This window comes from Ammospiza caudacuta, chromosome 9 (genome assembly GCF_027887145.1).
Source record: "Ammospiza caudacuta isolate bAmmCau1 chromosome 9, bAmmCau1.pri, whole genome shotgun sequence".
In the NCBI taxonomy this organism is placed as follows: domain Eukaryota; kingdom Metazoa; phylum Chordata; class Aves; order Passeriformes; family Passerellidae; genus Ammospiza; species Ammospiza caudacuta.
In genome coordinates, this window is record NC_080601.1 from 11006803 (window position 1) to 11022544 (window position 15742).

Here is a 15742-nt window from a genome sequence, read left to right on the forward strand (position 1 = left end):
GACCAAAAAAAAACTTTTCTGAAAGAAGGGTATGAAAGGTCACCAAACCCATAAATACAGCAACACTGTCTTTGCAAGGTAGACATCTGAGACAATTATTTAAATAACAAAGCAGCCAAAACTGCAATGAACAGGTCTTCATTTAAATAGTGTCCTATTAACTAAATATTACTTAGAAAGTGGTAGATAGCACTAAGGCCTGAAAAGATACCAAATCTTCAATTACTTAATTTGGATTATTTTTCAAAGCTAAGAAAAACAAAGGACTGTACTCTTAAATGTGACAAGATAAACATGTATTTCAGCAGAATGAATTTGAGCTCACCTCTGTGTTTTCTCTTAAGTAAAAAGGGAAAAAGATGCATTGATGGGGAACCCCTATAAAGACCTCAACTCGCACCAAACGGAATTCTTTTATACTCATACAATTATTTATTGCAGAATGGTATGAAGTTTCATTACTTTTGGACACTATAAATGGAAATAATACATATATACACATATGACCACACTCATGGTAAGTATTTCTCTATGTGACATTAGCCTATAGCTTTCCCTGTTAACTCAGTGAACAAGTTCATAAACTTGAAGTAACCATTTTAGTACATATTTTTAAGATAGTACAAAACTGAAATTACCTGTAGAGTTTAAAAAGTACAAGAAGTTGAAAAGTAAATAAGTAATTTTGGAGACAGTGACTCTTTAATGTCAAAAGAAAATGTGGAAAATATAAGAGATATATTCCTTAATGAAAAAAAAAGTAGAGACTCAGATTCTGAAAACATCTGAAAGTTCACTTTTGATGCCTGTTGATGGATGCATTTTACAGAATCATGAGACATTTTGAAATGAAGAATTATCACCCCTAACCTTCCAACTGCATGCACTGTCATATATTTAATCAAAAGTGCACCTAGACCCCAAGAAGCATATGGTTTCTAATTTTAACATCTGTTTTCCTTTTCTTGAATGTTGGTGAGCTAGGGAGAATCCATGCTGCAGTACTTTGTAAAAGAAAAATGCCCACAATGAATACATTATTACTTATATGTGGGGGAAAGACACAGTGGCATCTGGATGTTTAGCCCTTTTGAACTTGAAAGAATACAAACCAAGAAAATACAGCTCATCTGTCAGACAGCATAAAATCTGAGTTCAAGCAGAATGTGTTTGAATGCAGTAACAGAAAGTGGATGCACAAAGTAAAAGTGAAATTATTATGAACACATTAGTTTGCAGGAGTCACAGCATATGGGCTAAGGAGCAAGGATTTTTTTTATGGACATCATGGCAAAGATAATTTTTATGAAGTGATGCAGGAAGCAGGCTGTCCTTGCTTTGAGGGTAATTTTAACTCAAGCAGACTCACTCAGCTTCATTGTAATGAAGAGAATTAGGAATATCTGGTTCATATTTTCTAGAGTGTAGGGCTCAGCTACATGGTTAAATTTGAGAACTTATCTCCTTTTTCACTAGAGTGGAGTCCCTGGCATGTGAACTTTTGGGGCTGGGAGAATATTTGTGTGAATATCACTAACTGCACATCCAGCTCCTCTCAGGGTCATTGGTGTCACCCACTGCTGTGTCTCTGGCTTTGGAGGCAGCACACTGCCAGGTCAGTGAGCAAAGGGGATAATAACAAGCTTTTAGTCCATCTCCCAGTGTAATATAAATGCCCATTTAAATCAATTTCATAGGAAATCAATTCAAGGTGAAGACCTCAAGCTGAAAGCATCTGATAATAAACTGGTAGGAAAAGATAGTGCAGCTGATCATAGCTGGCCCTCAGTCTGCAGTCTGTATGTAGGAGGGTTAACACCAATTCTTGAGGCAAGCACTCAGAAGCTGGAGTTTTGTATGTAATGCTTCCTTTTTCAAAAACTCTGAGGTCTGCTTCAAGTCTGGATCTTAATCTTTAGCCTATATAAGCATATGGAAATCTGTTAACTGCCTAAACAGATAGTGGAGGTTCTCAAATCTGTCCTAAAATATCTCTAGGTTGCTTTCTTCTTTTACATGTGTAGTTTTCTTTTAGATCTCTGTTTCATAATTATTTCCAGATTATAAAAGCATGAGCTGGAGTTAAAAAATGTGGTTATACCACCACTTCCAGGTCAGCACACACAGCATATGCGCCTCCTTTGTGCTGGTTACAAGTGTTCTGCTTCTCTGATCTTTATTCCTTGATCTTGCCCAGTGTGCCTCAGAGATGCACCAGGGGAGCTCCACAATTGCTTTGTGAGAGAGAACTTCAAGTATTGATGTTAGAGAAACACCCACCAGGGCCTGCAGAAAGGCAGTGGAAATATAACTCTCCCAGTGAGGCTCTAATAGAATTTCTTTAATTTTTGGGAAGGAAATGGAGAAGAAAGTTATTAGGAAGAAATTTCATGGGGAATGGGGAAGTTTTGATGAACAAAGTACAGAAAAATCAAATCTATGCTAATGCAGTTGATGCTCAGAAGCTGAGAATGACTGGCAAGAAAGGATGATTGTGTGGTTAAAGCACCCATGCCTGACTGAGGAAATCTGAGTTCATTTCCTGGCTTTGCTATCTCTTTAGCTTTGAGCAAGAGATTAAATCTCTCTGCTTGCCTTTTTTATTTTTTTGCCTTCCTTTACCACAGGAGAGTCATTTTACTTCAGATTGTTCTAAGAATAAATGCATTAATGTGGCCAGTACATTTAAGTTTAAGCAGAAAAAAACCCCATATAAAAGCTTCAGTTCTTGTTCCTTCTTTTTCTAAGAAGGCCTTTCTGCTGCCTATGGGTCAAATGTACCAAAGGGCAAATTCTTCATGCCCCGTGTCTAGAAAGATGAGGAGGCATTGTAATGCCTGGGCTGACATCTGGGGCACACCCAGCTTCTAGTCAAGAGGTGAAGAAGGCTTATCAATTACAGGGTGTTGGTTTCATTTCTACACAAACATAGCCTGAGGTGACTGCACAGCTTCCTCCCTGTGGGAGGCCTGGCAAAGCAGGCAGGCAAAAGCTTAGAAAAATTGGCTATCGAAACTTTTGAGAGAAAAGAAACTCTCAACACCTGATGCTGAAGCACAGCAGTATGAGATGGTGAAATGCTGTGACAATGAAGGCCCCAAAACAGGAGAGATGCAGAAACTCAGTCCCCAAGGCAGAACACTGAGGTGTAAATAATGACTCAGTGATTCACCTCACTGGCGAGGAACTTCCTGAACCTTCTGTCAGTGCCTTCTAATTCCTAGCACAGGTGGAAAATTTGAGGAAATTAAACTCTCAATTAGTACTGTGAGCACTGGCATGGAGAATTCCTGGTCTCCCCTCAATGACTGCGAGTCCTTCAGGATTTTTGCACAGCTGGGTCACCACCTTTCTCCTTTGAGTGCCTCTGCTGTAGTGCGGGCAGCAGGACCGAGGCAGGGACCATCCCATCCCTGTGCTGGGCACTGCTGGGGCTGCACCTTGAGTGCTGTCCTCAGTTCTGGGTCCCTGCTTTACAAAGGACATTGAGGGGCTGCAGTGTCTCCAGAGAGGGGCAACAAGGCTGGTGAAAGGTTTAGAAAATATGTCTTGTGAGGGACAGCTGGAGGAGCTGGGGTTGTTTAGTCTTGAGGGGGCTCAGGGTGGGGACATCATCGCTGTCTGCAGCTCACTGAAAGCAGCTTGTACTGAGGTGGGGCCGTGCCTGCAGAGAGGACGGGAGGAAATGGCCTTAAACATGAGAGGTTCAGATTAGATCCTAGGAGACAATTTTGTCACTGTTTGGGTGGTCGGGCACTGTTTGGTAGGTTGTGCAGAGAGGTGGTATGGGTTTGTCATGGGGATCTGGCACTGGGTGTCGGCCGCACTGGCTGATGTTAAAGGTCTCTACCACCCCTGACGGTGCCATGATTCCACCCTTCCATGCCGCAGGGCCGGGACACCCGCAGGCCCATTCCTGCAATGCTTTTAACAACTCCCATTTGCCCTTGGTTCTGCCAGCCTGCTCGACCATTGCTGCGGCAGCATCACACGGCCGAGCTGCGGCGGCCGCGCTGGGCCAGGGGCCCGGTGGCTCCCGGAGCACGGCTGAGGGGGCAATGGGGGCCATGAGGGAAATGATGGAGATGAGGCGACGTGGGAGATGGGCCGACGCCGGAGATGGGGCGATGCCGCCGTGGGCAGGGCGGGGCGGCCGCGCTGACGTCAGGGCGGGCGGCGGGGCGCGGGGCGGCTGCGTGTTCCCGCCCTCCGCCCCTCCCTGCGCGGGCCGGGCCGGCCGGCGGGACCCGAGGGCGCGGAGCGGGCCTGCCCCGGGAGGCGACACGGCCCGCGCCGGCCGGCGGTGAGTGCGGGGCGGCCATCCTCCCCGCGCCCTCATCGGGGGCTCTGAGCCGGCGGGGAGCGGCCGCCGTCCTCCGCCCAGCGCCGCCGCCCTGCGCCGGGGCGGGGGTCGCGGCTCGGCCGGGGATGCTGCGGCAGCGGGGGCCGCGCGGGCCGCGGGAGGCCGGGGCCGGGCGGGCGGGGCGGCCTCAGCGCTCGGCTCCGGGCCCGCTGAATGTCACGGAGGGCTCGGGGACGGCTCGGCACGGCGGGCCCGGCGCCGGGAGCGCCCCGGTGCCGGCTCTGCGGTGCTTGGCGTGTCCTGTGATCCGGTGTGCGGGCAGACGCACCTGCGGGTGCCTTGGGAGCAGCTGCTGCGAGCTCCGGCCGCAGAGGTCTTGTAGCGTGAGGTTTCGTATCTCGAGGGATTTAATCTCCGAAAAGGGGAAGCATCAAAAGCACCCAGTGTGTGTTCAGAGATAACAGTTTAAAAAAATAGCGGCGGTGGAAAAGGATTATAGTGGCGGCATTTCTGCTTTAGCAGTGATCTGTTGAGGTTTATACCAAGGGGATGTTCTATACGTTGTGGTGATTTCACTTTAATGACACTGAGACTTTGCTTTCGTCACCCAGAGCCTGCTGTTCTCTTCGTGTTCTGTCAAATGTACTTTGGCACACAATGAAACGTAGGCAACCTCAGCCTTTAACTTTGAGCTGGAGGAGGTCGAGCTGTTTATCTTCAGTTTAAGAAAGCAAAACTGCATGGGAACTTTATGCTCTAGCAGAGCGTTAGTGTCCAGGCCAGACATCAAATTAAGGTAAGGATTGTCCGTCTGGTATGCTGTGTAAAGATGTAAAGCACTTTTCAGGGGAGCTGGTGCATTTTGCAGGGTTAGAGCTTCATGTCTACAGCAGGTTTGTTCTTGGTGTCTGTGGGCTTTGAGCCTTGGTTTGGTACAGAATAGAATTTTTTGGTAGGAAGGTGTTAAAAATGAAATGAAATTGAATCTAAGTTCTCATTTTGTTACATTTTTTATAATTGAGAGCCACTTCACATATGTACTGAGACTTTAGTAAATTTCTCTCTTCTGGAGAAATATACAAAACTCTTGGGTTACTGAGACTAGTAAATTTCTTCCGGACAAATATACAAAACTCTGGGTTAGCCTGAGGCAGTAAATATTTACATTGTTTGCTGATAATGAATGAAATTCACAAGACGTTTTATCGTGCTTGTAATGATCACATAAATTCTATGGGCCCATTTTGAATTACATGCCTCCAAGCTGAAGAGGTGATGGCCTAACAAATGGGACATGAGCAACCTAAATGTCAACCAATACAGCTTAGAGTAGAAAAGTTGTTTTTGAAGTTGAGATTTAATTTCTGCTCATGGATGGTATTTTTCATTATAAAAGTATCAATGTTTGGGTTCCAAAAACTGCCCAGTATTGTTTTTTAACTGTAAAGCTGTTGAAAGGGTAGAAATAGCCTCAATTAACATAATGATCTCATTTAATGTATTGTTATACTAATGAGTAATCCTGTTTAATGGAACTGTTCGTGTAAAAGCTCATTGGAGTAAAATCCATTACTTTTGGACCTGATCATCCTTTAAGAGGGATTGGTTATTTGGAATAAACCAGTTAGTAGGAAATGTTGGCATGGGCTCTTTAGATAAAAAGCCATCATGCCATCAGTCTTGAGATGAATATTTCTTGCCTGGAATCCTTAGAAAGTGTGGATTTCTCAAAATGGAGAGGAGATGAAGGAATATAAGGTTACAGAAACCAATATGATAAAATATATCTACAGTGGTTGTGGTGTTCTCTTTCAGCCACTATTCACTGTAAACAGCAGCACCATCTTCTTAATTAGAAGCTTTCAGGCAGGGTTAAGTCCCGTGCCAACAGGGATGTTAAGGAGATCAAAATACTAATGGTGCTTTTGATAATCAGGTTGAAAATCCTGTATTGTGTTTCAATTGGAGCAATAAAAACAGATTATGTCAATCTCTGGATACCTGCACACGTGTATGTTACAGTAAAATCCCAAGAGCATTAAATAGTTACCCCAAAGTTGAAGTTTGGCTGGTCAGGAAAGGTCTCTGCATTTCTTCATAGCTCTTGGACACACAGCTCACTCTACACTGCTACCAAGTAGGTGCATTTTGGGAGATACTCTGGGAATGTTGTTTTCTCCTTAACCAAAAGTAGCTGGATTTGCAGTGTCCTGGACTTTGCTCAGTAGTCATTCTCTGTTCTGAAAGGAGGATTCAGCTGCAGCAGTTCTGCTGACAGTATCCTATGGGAATTGAGGAAAGTCTCCTCAGGGTGGGGGCTTTGCTTATCCCTGGTCACATGGGGAGCTGGTGTCACAAGTTCTTGCTAAAATGCCTGATTCACTGCAGATTGTTGGGTTTGTTTTTCATGAGCACTTAGTCTGTGCTGAGCTGAGGTCCTGCTCTGCAGAGTGCATTTTAATGGCATTATTGAAGAGGTACTGGCTCTGCTGGCAATGTCCTCACTGCAAGCAGGCTTGGCTTCTTAGCCAGAGGAAATGGCTGATGAGGATTTACTTTGATGAGGTGGCTGAACAACTTATGGATCAGAATAACCCTTAAATTGTACATAATTTCTGCAATTATTCCCTGAAGCCTAAGAAATTCTGTGCTTTTAGGCTAATCAGCCCAGATGGCTTGTGACACACACAGCACAAGGGAAGCATCCAGGGAGAACTGAATGTCCCAGCTCCTCTTGACTCAATAATATGCCTACTTTAAGCTGGAGATTCAAATCTCTTCTGGATAGATGCAGAGTTAATCACTACAATGTAGATTTAGTTGATAATTCCATTCACACTCTTTTTGTAAGTTGTTTTAAAGATTGGCTTTACTTAAATGCTATTATTTTCTGATCTTGTATGTTAAAATTATTACATAGTCATGTTGATACATATTTTTGGTGGGTTGAGGGTTGCTGTGGCTTTTGAGTGACCTTCATCTCAGTAAAGCAATCCTGCATAGGTAGAAACTTGGCAAGGCCCAGGCTGCTGCTGTTGGTAGCAGGAGATTTGAGGGGAGGAGCACAATCTGTCAGCCTGCAGGGCCTTATCCATCAGTAAACAGAGTTAAAAACAGAAAAAAAAAAAATCCCTGTGAAAATCTTTTAATCATGGAAGCTTTCTGAAATGGTAATTTGGATATGTATAGCTTTACTATGATTCCATTGAGATCCTGATTAAGCAAAACAAGCAATATGTATTGCCTTCATGTAAATTTGAATGAAACACAACATAGATTACTCTGAAACTGATCCTGTGACAAACTGTCATTCCTAACTGAAGTTACATCTCAATTTCTCAGATAATCTGTTTTGGTTTTTTTTTTCTCCTTCAGTTTCAAACCTCTGGGGACATAACAAATATCTGTGTCTTCCACGCTGTAAAAAACTGACCTTGAGAAGTACATTCCAGTATAGCTGTTGGTGTATCAGAAAGCTGGTAGGAAAACACAAAACACACATTAAAATCCTGGAGGCTGCCACTCTTGTCAAAAACATCTCGGTGTTTGTTATGCTGTGGGAAACTTGCAAAGTTGTTTGGTACTCAAACATTTTCAGGGAGTCTGGTTTTGAGACTGGAAACTGATTTATATCAGTGGAATTGTAGACAGAAGCTGTATTGAGTCCAGCACTAATGAAATAAAACAATAGCAAGAAAATGATACTTGGAAGATGTGTTTTACAAATAGGCAAGTTTCAGCTGAAAGCTGTAATACACAGCTGTGTGGCTGCACTATTTTTGATCAAGGGTGAATGTTAAGAAGTGAAACTTCAAATAATGCAGTATCTTCAGGAAAACACATAAATATGAAACAAACTGGTGTGTTTGGTAGTCAGGAGAGCAGGTATCTGTAGCCTCTTCTGGCACTGTAGGAGGTTTAGAAGCAATTTTAGTAGTAATTTTGCTTGGGAATCTGTGCAAGACAATGAGATAACCTTGAAAGAATTGTTGGGGCTCTGGAACTCCTTGCTTAAGGCAGTCAAGGATGCAGAAGGTTTGGGGGCTCAAGGACAGGTTACACAAAACAGTGGACAAGAGATCTGTGGAGGGTTCCTGAACAAACTGCATCAAATCTAAGAAATTCTATGAATTGAGAGCAGTTGAAGGTTGAGGAAGTCACATTTCTGTTTTTGCCCTAATCATCCCTTCCCTGGTGCATTTTGTTTTAAGGCAACCACAGGAGTTTATGGGATTTTTGTATTGCTCACCTCTAAAGTAAAATTGTCTGGAGGAACTATATGGAGAATTGAATTGGGCATTGAAGTGTCATGATCCACACACAGTGAAATTCCATGATTTATATAATATTTCCAACTTGTGCAGGATTCACTGTCTGTCTTTCATGGTAGCAGTGTTAAGGATTTTCTCTGTTAGTCCTTTTTCTAGTATTTTTTTTATCCAGCAGTGGCTGACTTAACAATATGATTTTTTTAGATACATAGCAATGTGCTGATGTGTTCTTGTCTCAAGATCATGATCTGTGAAAAACTGAACTATGCTGAAATAGCATTGGAAATATGTAGCAAAGAGCAAAGAAAATCTCAAAACTATTTTTTTCTATCTTCTTTCTGCTTCATCTTGTCTAATCTTGCTCAGTTATCACGTGTGAACCTCTTCAGGCTTATTGAAGATATCCCAGTGCCAGTGAGTGTGTGAATTACATGCAGTCTCTTCCAATTATCTCTGCTCAACCTATAACTGCAATTCTTACTCAGGCAGCAGGAGAAAAAGAAAGAATGAGTGTATGTGGCTAGAGGGGGAAAAAAAAAAAAAACAGCTTACATATTGGTTGAAAGCTCAGCCTCATTGAAGATTTAAACCCATGGAAATTCTTAATCTTAAGATACCCACATAGAAAAACTGCTCAGCAGCAGTTCAGACAGGAAGTATTGTTTCTGTTATTAGTCATTATTTAATCATTACAAAATATAGATTGAAAAATATGTTAGTGCCAGTGTGAGAGGCTTCTAGCTCGAGACAGCTCAGTGTTTTTACTTGGAGAACATGCATCAGTTGAATAAACAAACCAGAGGAGTAGGATGGACAGCATGGCAGTCTAAAAAGGGATATTTCCAGTTATAATTAGCTGTATACCAAGTTTCACTTGGCTTTCAGCCTGCCTGTCCTTATCAACAAGAAAATCCTGCTCCAGCTAACATGTTTGTATGTAAGAAGTAGAAAACAGTAACTGGTAACCAGCTCTTTGAGTTTGTTACTGAGTCAATGGTGAAGTAAATCTTTCCTAGAAGAGTTAGAGATGGGAATAGTGTGTTTGAATCACTAGAATCACTAGGTAACAGTGGATAGTGCTGAGGAAAAAAAGGTTATTCCTCTAAGTGAAATATTTGCTAGAGAACAGCAAGTAGTTCCTGATGGTTTGCAGTAGGACTTTGCTTTTGAGACAGATGCAATCTTTCTGGATTTGTTCTTACAAGACAGATTAAATTACCCATGTGAAATGCTGTTGCTGAAGGACTAATACCATCAGCAGGAGCAGGGGCCTGTTTCTGCTGTCAGTTGCTTTGATGCTGACATAATCACAAAATGTTTTAAGGAGACATCAGGATCTGACATTTCATTGGTAGAAAGCTTTAATTCTAGACTGCAATTGATGTTTGGGATTTTTTCCAGTCAATCTTAGCCACAGCATAAAATTTAAATTGCCTTTATGATGGTGATGCACCTTTAAAACTCTTCTGAAAGGCAGGCTTCTGATTACCTGCTGCGTTATTCTTCATGTAAGAATGCCAGAAATGTTTGAGAAACCTTGGAAAAAAGACTCTGGTGGGAAAGAGGAGAGTCTTTCCAAAATCCATGTACTTGCACAGAAGCATATACACAATTATGATTTTTCTTCCAGGACAGAAATCTTCCTAAATGCAGGGAAGTATTAAGGCAGCATAGGAACCTAGATATAAATGTGCTTTGTAGCCACAGTATGTTTGTTTGGAGTTGTTTTTGGAAGGGCTTGGGAGGTGGTGCTGGTGAATGATTAACAGGTTTTGGCTTCTTTGTAGGTGTGTGCCTTTGTCTCTAGATTGCAGAGCGTTGGATCTGTAAGGCAGACAGACAGTGTCATTTCTTACTTCAGTTTTTTCCCCTTTCTCTTTGTTATCCCTGCAAATTTGGTAACAACAAAGAGAAACAAGTAAAGGCTTTTTGTTTCTCCAGCAAAGATGTTGAAAACATCTGCATCTTTTGCTATTTAAGAGCTATTAAGCAACCCTAGTGAAGAAGCCTTACTTGCTCACTGGGGTGGAATCTCCTGGGTTGGTTCAGTCCACAGGAGGCTGTTCCTTGCATAACATAAGGAGTGAAGTAATGCACATAATTTAATTCCTTCTGGCAGGGGTGTTTCTGCACTGGAGCCACATGTATTTGCCATGATTAAGGTAATTATTTCTGATAGATGGCAAAATATCCCTCCCACCTCTTGCAGCATTCCTGGGGTCAGCACACCTAATGAGTGCTGCTGTCATCTGGGCCTTGTGTTCCTTGGATGCCTGTGAAAGCCACTGTGCCCTGCTCTTGTGTTCTGGAGCTGGTTATGCAAGGGCTGCCTGGTGTTTGTGTCTGCAGGTACAGGCTTGACATTGCTCATCCAGGCTGAGCAAGGTCTGCTGAAGAAAGGAATTGATGACTTCTGCAAGAGGATGCATCAGATGAAGAGCAGGTTCAGAGAGGAGTTGTGAATCTCCAGTGCTTTATTCCAGTTTCTGGCTGACCTGTCCCTGACAGCAGTTGGGCTGTCAGCACCAGGGCAGCAAAGAGTAACTGCCATTGCACTTCACATCTCATTTATCAGCAAACCATAATAACCTGCATTAACACTTATGAGGAACTTGAAATTGCACTGTCAAGGCTTTCTCCTTCCTTACAGACCCTGATAGTCTCTTTTACTGGGAGTAATTTGTCTGTACCCTCAGGTATCCTCTTCCATCTTCTTGTCTTTGTGCTGAAGCCGTTCCTTGCTGCAGCTGGCTAAACATCTGGACCTTGACTGCTTTCCTCCTTGTTAGTTGTGTAAGAATGCCAAAAATCAGTGCAGCTTTACTTGTTTGAGAAACAGGTTTTTAGCAAAAGTTTTTCTTGTAGGTAAAATTCCCATAAAATCTAAAAGGTCTTATGACAACTCATACCCTGTTTTGTTTCAATGTTTTGGTTAGTTTTGATGTAAAAATTTGGAGTTTAAAATGCATAGTTTCTGTTTTACTAATATGAAAAGTACAAGTGGGCAACAATTGCAAAGTATCCTTGTCTGGGCAGATAACACTTTGCCCTTTTTTGCTTCCTTGAGGTGCCTGATGCTGTGTATAAACAGCATTAATGGCACAGTGAACTGACAGTGTGGCCCTGAGGGATGCAGAGGGAGGTTTTGATTTTGGAATTATTGTGGTAGCTTTCTTCTACAAAATAGAGCTGTGTTTCCCTACTTCTTTTTCTCCAGTAAGTGCTTATGTCCTCTTGCCTTATCAAACATTAAGAATGCTGATGAATAGCAAGAATGCTTTTAGAGTTGACAAGGGATGTCACATTTTCTGCTGTATTGACCAGAGATATTGCTCAATGTTAGAAATACTGAAGCTCCAATTTCTTTATGATGTATTTCTTGCTTCCTTCTCTCTTTATTCATTCTCATGTTCTGCTCCTGTTCTTTGTCCTAGTGTATTTTAACAATAAATTGAGCACAAGAGCAGCTTGGATAGCTGGTTGGTTGGTGTTTGCTGGGTCAGCCCTTCAAAGTGGGTAGAACCTCGTTAGTGTGAGGGTGGAAAAACAGAAAAGGGAGTATCTCTAAGCTGCATTGAGACCTGAAAAGAGAATCTCACAATTTGGGACACAGAAAAGCAAGGTAATTTCAGAGAAATAGAACAAGAGGCCCTCACAGTCTTGGAATTTCTTGCTGTACTTCCTGGCTATGGTACCTTCAGAAGTCAATGTCAGGGTAGCTGGTGTTAATCACTGCAGTTTACATAGGAAAGGGAGAGTGGCTGAAATTCAGGGATGCCTTCATAAAGCATTGGGAATTGAGTTAAGAACAGATCTTTTGGAGAAATGGAAGGCAGGAGAAGGAAGGCAGGCTTGGAGAATTTCACTGCAGAGCTGATAAATCTTACTGGATCTTGGAGTGAAGGTGGCACTTTGGACTGAACTGAAACCACTCCATGCAGAGTAAACAGCACAAAAAGTTGTAAATACTCAAAGTTCACTCTGGAAGCCATCAGAATTTCTGGTTGCATTCTGATTAATTTTAATTCATGCAGCATGCATGATTTCCTCAGGATTCATGATCTTGAATTCCCCAGGGCTTGTCGTGCTCAGAGCAGGTGTTTGCCAGCTGGATCTCTTGCCAGTTTTTTCCATTCTGTTAAGCTCCCGTGGTGCTCTTAAAGCTGAAAATCGACTTGCAGTCATACTGCCCATCTTGGAATGTTCTCAAGTGAGTGCTAAGGAAGCCTTTTGCTGTTTCTGTTGCAGGGACCTCCCAGATTTTTCCCTGTTAACATTCAATACCTCCCTACATTGGTAGAAATAAGATATTTTCACATAACTGATGTAATTTTAATAACCCAGAGGTGTAAGAGGTGGTTTTATAAGCTGTGCACAGGGCACAGCTGAAATACACGCGCACTTCAATTTCTGTGAGTGAAACACAGATCTGAAACTGCTGCCATGGCAGTAGGATTGCAAGGGGAATTTCTCTGGCCTGTCACCAGCCTGTCACATGTGTTCCATCCCTCAGCTGGGTATTCCACACTGCTGTGACAAGAGGAGGGGAATTCAGTCCCATTCAGGAATCTGGAACTGGAAAATGCTGTTATCTGCCTGGGGGCAGGGATCCTAGGAATTGCAGGATTTTAAAATGTATTAATACATTTTCAGATGTGTGAATCTTTAAGCTGTCTTCTTCTGTAGGGCAGAGTCTCAGGTGCAAAGCTGGACTTTGCTGAGAAGCTAATGTATAGGAAACTGCCTTCCTGGTGCTGGAACAAACTGTGAATGAAATTACAGTGAATGTGGTGCTTGCCTCTTGAAACCAACAATGCAGGATTTTATTGAGGTGTAAATAATTCTGTAGAGGAAGTACCAAGGAGGGTGAGAATTAATATCCTTTTGCTTATCACCAGGATCTTGAATATCCTTGAAGGTAAGGATGTAGCAGCTTTGCAGTTAATTCAGATTATGCTTCAGAGGGGGTCTGTGGATTTTAACTCCTTTTCCCTGGATCATTATGTAAGGCTAGGCTCTTTATAATTAGCTTAATTCCTGATTAGGCTTGTGTGCACTAGATAATGTATTTCCCAAGGCAAAGAATATAAAACTTGTTTGCCCAAATGTCAGTTTTTTAAAAATCCATAAGTTACTTAAGTCTAAAAATACTTTGAATTTCTTTATAGTACAGTAGGCTGCAATTTAAATTGTATTGAACTTGAATCTTCTGGGATGCAGAAATCATACTCTAACTGGTAACAGTGCTGCTTGATAAGGGAGTTTAATTGTGAGGCTGGTGGAATCTTTCCTAGTAAACATAACTAAAGATTAAGGAAGTTTTAGAGAACTTAATAAGAAAATCCCCCATTTTCTGGGAAACATCTGCCAGACATGATGCTGTTAAGTTTTAGTGGTTTTTTTTGATGACATTGTGTTTCAGTGAAACAAATGAAACATTTGGGCTCCCGGAAGTGGCACAGTAGTTACAGTTACACAGCTAATAAAATACAGAGAAGTATTGTTTGTTTTTTAATTTAATTATCTGAAGTGTTCTGGGCTATCAGTATGGTTTTGTTGAAGATAATGTGTTGTCTTTGCCTAATCAAGGATAAATGAGCAAGAGCCCTTCCTAGAGAACTGAAATGTCTCCTTTTCAAGTTTAATTTGCAGCACTTGGTGGAGGATTAAAGTAATCTAATTAAATGGCCTCATTTAAATTTTGCAGTCACCTAAGAGATGGTAGACAGATGTGAAAAGGAATTATCCATAAAGCATGCAAGTTAAATTAGCAGCTTTCTAATTTAACTTTTTCAATTTGGAAGATTTCTTCACAAGACTTGCCTTTTCTTTAGAGTTAGGTTATCATCTGAGGGATCTGCACTATGATGCTTGCTGGGAATGAATTCATCAGCATATTAAAGGCCATTTTTTTATTCATGGAGCTATTAAAAAAAGTTGTACTTTATTGGATGTAGTTGACATGAAATAAAGATCTTTGATGTTGCCTGATGATATTATTTTCCTGTGCAAGGTATGCAGGTAGGCAAGAAGTCTGACATTAGACACCTCAATCCACATGCAGGCAAGTGTTATCCATGTGAATGAAATGGTCTGCAGGTCCCAGGGGGAAATATTTGTGTCCTTCTTTGCACACCTGTGTGAGGGCAGTGTCTCTGCTCTGCAAGAATTCACTGAGTCTTTGAAAAGTCAGGATTTGTGTATTTCAAAATGGAAATGCACACACCAGTTGCAGAATGTGAATTCTGGTGTTCTAACAAGTTAGGAGCCCCTAAATGCCCTGTCTGCAATGCCTTTCACTTTCTATCTTTGTAATGCAGATCTGCTTCCAGAAGTGCTGCTCTGGGGCATCCTATTCAGTGGCAAATCCTCAGGGTAATTCAGTTTGCATGAATTTAATGCCACTTCGATCTTATCTTTGATTTTATCTTCAACTGTATCACTAAGAATTTAAATGTTTCTTAGTGAGTCTTGCAGCTTGGGGAGTGATTCACTTCAGGGTAATCCTTGCTGTGGTTACACAAGATATTCTGTGTACTTTGAATAAGTAGATCCTTTGAATTTGCTTACTACCACTGACCTTATGCAGCTGTTGCACTGTACCTCAGGTTTATGTGTGAATCAGATGATTTCCAAAGTAGACTGCAGTCTCCATATAAAAACGATTACTAGGAATGTGAATCTTGTTTTGGGAGATCCATAAGGTCTCAGAAGAAAAAATGTTGTGATGAGATGCATGATGAGTAGTTATTTCCTATGTTTTAGGCATTGGGGAAATGGAAAACAATCTCAAAAAATTAGCTTTTAGTCAGATTTTACATTATTGTTTTATACGGGTTTATGTTGCAGACCACAGGTTTTTGCTGTGTCATATTTATGGCTTTTTGAAAAATACTAAATCTTAATTTAATAACTTAATAATTGTAACAGTTGAAAAGTTCAGTTTGTTGCTAAAAATGGGTAAATGAAAAAAAACAAAAAAAATCATCCAACCTCCTCTCAAGTTTATTTTATTGATTACAAAAGGAAAACAAAAACAGATGGTTTATGTAGAGAATGAAAGTTGGGAGAGGGAGCTGTCATCTGAAGAGTGTATTATTGCCAGATAACTGCTGGAACTCTGGAGTTAACAAATGTGTCTGGGTTACTCTTTATCAGCATGGTGGAC

At 41.6% G+C, this 15742-nt stretch overlaps 1 protein-coding gene across 1 annotated transcript in view; it reads left to right on the plus strand.

The window, feature by feature from the left end:
• The first annotated feature begins 4237 nt into the window (after nt 1–4237).
• The window catches only part of CCSER2 (coiled-coil serine rich protein 2), a 58482-nt gene continuing 46977 nt past the window's right edge, over nt 4238–15742 (plus strand). The window contains exons 1-2 of the mRNA XM_058810419.1: nt 4238–4303; nt 4915–5099. The gene's annotated coding sequence lies outside the window, so the exon portion shown is untranslated. The remainder of the gene's footprint in view (nt 4304–4914; nt 5100–15742) is intronic.